We start from the raw sequence: 4,123 nt of genomic DNA, 5'->3' as shown, positions 1-4,123 counted from the left end.
GGGTATATTATTAACCCTTGCCTTTTATCTCCATTATCCTGTCTACGTATCCTTTCATTCTCCTTCAAAGAAAGAGGGTTTTTTTTGCTTCCATCGCACCCCCCCTTTATGACTCATGGGTTTTAAAAAATTATTCAATATATTATAACCCATTATCAACATTATGTTTTATAGTGCTCAAAATGCCCCAAATTTGGCTTGTACTATTGCATCTCAAAGACTTTGGTGTTAAACCAAGGCTCTTCCTTTCCAATCCACTATCTGCAGTGGAAATACCACCAAGATGCAGATGTTCATGAAACCCCTTACAGGGAAGACCATTACTCCTGAGGCTGAAACCTCGGATACAATAGAAAATGTGAAGATCAAGATCCAGGATAAGGAAGGAATTCCTCCTGATCAGCAAAGACTGATCTTTGCAAACAACTGGAAGATGGATGAACTTTGACCATAACATTCAAAAGGAGTCCACTCGTCTTGTGTTGAGACTTCTTCATGTGGTGCTAAGAGAAGGAAGAAGCCTTACACCACTCCCAAGGAGAATGAGCCTAAGGGAAGGAAGCTTAAGCTGGCTGCCCTGACATAGTGCAAGGGGTGTGAGAACGGCAAAATCGGTCACCTTGTCCGGAGTGCCCTTCAGGTGAATGTGGCGCTGGACTTTTTATGGCCAGACACTTTGACAGACGTTGTTGTGGCAAATGTCTGACCTGTTGCTTCAACAAACCAGAAGACAAGTAATTGTATATGAGTTAATAAAAGACATGAACTAAAATATATATACATATATGTCAGAACTTGGGCTTTCAGGTCAGGAAGCTGCTACTTACTAACACTATGGCAATAAGCAAGTTAAATCCATGGAGCTTCTGTTTCTTCACCTACAAAAGAATGCTAAGAATAGCTACTTCATAGGGCAGGAGCCAAGTCTGTGGTTCACTGCTGCATCCCCAATATCTTCGTCAGCCATCAGTCACTTAACAACCTGTTGACTGTGTAAAGCATCTAGAATAATGCCTGCTACGTGATAGTAGCACAATAAACGAGTTGTTTTCATTGTTGTTACTATTGTTCATATTGACATAATATCTGGATTTATTAGTTAACTATGATTGAGATCTCTTTATGTGTGAACCATTGTACTGGCAATCAAGAAAGAACCAGAGAATGAGGCTACTTCCAATTCTACTTACTAATAAAGATAATGATTATTATTGTTACAGTGATGACTAAAATTACTATGTTTTAGGCAGTGTTCTAAGCTCTTAATTAACTTATTTATTTCTCTCAACAACAATATGGGTTAAGTGTGTGTGTACATATATATGTGTGTGTGTGTGTGTGTGTGTGCGTGTGTGTGTGTGTATATATATATATAACGAATGATATGTTTTTATTTATTTCAGGGAGAGGAGAAGGGGAGAGAGATAGTAACATCAATGATACGAGAGAGAGTCATTGATCGGCTGCCTCCTGCAGGCTCCCTGCTGGGGATCGAGCCCGAAACCTGGACATGTGCCCTGACCGGGGATTGAACCTCAATCTCCTGACTCAGGTCGATGTTCAACCGCCGAGCCACGCCAGCCGGGCTTAAGTGCTAATATTATCCACATTTTAAGATTAGAAAACTGAGACCCAAAAGGATAAGTAATTTGCCACGTAGCCAGTACGTGGTGGAGCCAGGACTCACACACTGGCACTGTGGGATCAGAGGTATTCTTGTACCCACTAGGCTCTGCTTAAAAAAGAAAAAGCTTTAAAAATAAGAAACATAAAAGCAGAAGATGTTCTTTAAACAGGATAGTGTCTAAGTGAGAGCCTATGACATTTATTTGAAGAAGGACACATGCTTTACTGGCACAGGATTGACCACGAAGGGGTCAGATCCTTGTCCTAAAGTCTATTAGCATCATAATTTGTTTAAAAAGGTCACATTTTGGAAGATTCTGAGACCATTTACAGAACTTCAGGAACTAAAGGCAATTTAAGCCTTGGAAAGTTAGAAGCAGACGCTGGCGCTTATCTTCATCGGGTGGTTTATGGTAGCTGTTCAGCGACACTCAGTTATGTCTGCGTAACCCACCAGATGGTCCAGCTGTGAGACTGTTATTGTTTTCTACCACTTTGTATTAATCCCATGGTTTCACAAGTTCTCGTTCTGGAACCATCAAAGGGTACCACGGCTTTTTCCTTAAGCTATGACAAAATAATAGGTTTCCCAAATCCATCACAAAAGTTTCATCAGGCCCGCAGCTGAATAGGCAGGCAAACCCCAGTGCTTTTTATAATCTCTTTAAAAGGCTGCGTGATTAGTCTGTGGGCCCTTTTCCTTACAAGGGGGACTCAAGTTTTAATAGAAAGTTTTCATCTGAGCAGACCAGCATCGCTACCACGGTCAATTAGTTAATGCACATTGTGAAAAACAAGCCTTGTCTCTCAAAGGCCATTTCATGATGTCTCTTTACACTCTTCAGTGTTACACGGAATTGTTTGCCTGATGTTATCTGAGGAGCATACTGGTCATTCACAGGCACTATAGGTTCCCACCTATCTGCTTCCTACAAGAAAGATAAGCAGTAAGAACCCACGGAGTGTGAATTATAGTCTAATAATAAGTATCTCGTGCATTAGGAGATGCAGGCTGAGGGCGATGCAGCCCTCCACACAGTTAAGCATGAATTAGCACACTGCAATTCAGGGCCTGAAGGCTCTTCTACTAATAGAGGAGGGAAACCAGTAGTAATCTGGAAGGGGGGAAATGTTGAAAAAAATGCCAGAGTGGCCATGTTATTTCTACTGTACCCAGAACTAAGGTATATAATATTCATCTGAATCCCCCTGCAGCATCCGGTACATTGATCCCAGCCTTCATCAGCCTCCCTGTGGTACTTGCAGGACCAGCAATGGATTCCTGCATTTGTCAAGCTCATGTAATTTCCCCTTGTACCAGCACAAAGGAGTCCTTCTGATAATAAAAAAAATTCAGCTAAAACAACAATGTTCCCCCAAAACTCTGCTGGAAGCTACATTTGAGATGTGCTCCTGTATGTGTATGTCCAACAGTAAGTCCCCCATGGCATTCCAGGGAAAGTAGGCACTCTAAAAACCTCTTACTACAGCCTACCAGGTCCTGCAACACCTGGCTTCAGCCTGTGTTTCAGACCCAATCGCCCTGCACTCTCCTCTAACACACCGCTCCAGCCATACTCGCCACATTGCTGTTTCTCACACAAGTCAAGTATTCGCACATGTACCAAATATAAGCATCAGGGTACGTGTCCTTCCTTCTGCCTGGGAGACTCTTCAGACACCTGCATGGCTGCCTGCCTCACTTCATTCAGGTCTCTGCTCATATGTCAACTCCTCAAAGATGAAGAAAAGAAAAATGAAAGCTATGGAATGAGGAGTAGAGTAAGGGCAGAAAAAGTAAGCCTCAGAGGGTCTTTGCTAGACCATCACTCACAATAGCATCCTATGCCATTTTTGTTTGATTTTTACCTGAATTATTTTTCTTCCAAGCAGTTATCACTACCTGGTGTTAAATTATATATTTATGTGTTTGGGTCTGTCTCTTTCACTACAATTTAAGCTCCACAAGGCCAGTTCCTTTATTGTTTTGTTCACTGCTTTTTTAGCTTCATATCCCCGGCCCTTAGAAAAGTGCCTGACGCATAGTAAGCCCTAAAAATATTTGTCAAATGGAAGAATGATTTAATACAGTTCAAGGAATGGAAGAACTGGTACTTCCTTTTTTTCTTTTAAAGAAGTGGGAACACAAGTCTTTCAGTTCAGCCCTTTGAGTGCTTTCCTCACATCTAGCCACTTTCCACTTGAATGACCGACTAGTTTGCAATGTAACGGTGGGGGCATGCCTCCAAGGATTTGCTCTGGAGGTGCACAAAATGCCCTGGTGGTCCCTTCCACTTACAGAGACTATAGGTTGGCTGAGAAGCAAAAGATCTCTAACCTGAGCCCTTTTTCTAAAATGTGATCTTGAATTTTGAAAGTATCAAAGAAAAGCTGTCATTTCAAAGCTTCCACTGGTTCTTTACTGATGTTTGTTTTATGTTCCAGAATAAGGTTTACCTTGGTGAGTGTTCCACGTACAAAGGAAAAGAATGTGTGT

At 41.7% G+C, this 4,123-nt stretch overlaps 1 pseudogene; it reads left to right on the top strand.

Annotated features, from left to right (window-relative positions):
* Window positions 1-283: 283 nt before the first annotated feature.
* LOC107528136 (ubiquitin-ribosomal protein eS31 fusion protein pseudogene) lies at window positions 284-738 on the top strand (annotated as a pseudogene).
* Window positions 739-4,123: the final 3,385 nt, after the last annotated feature.

The sequence above is a fragment of the Miniopterus natalensis genome, chromosome 2 (genome assembly GCF_054644295.1).
Source record: "Miniopterus natalensis isolate mMinNat1 chromosome 2, mMinNat1.hap1, whole genome shotgun sequence".
Lineage (NCBI taxonomy): Eukaryota > Metazoa > Chordata > Mammalia > Chiroptera > Miniopteridae > Miniopterus > Miniopterus natalensis.
This window is presented reverse-complemented; position numbering and strand designations above follow the sequence as displayed.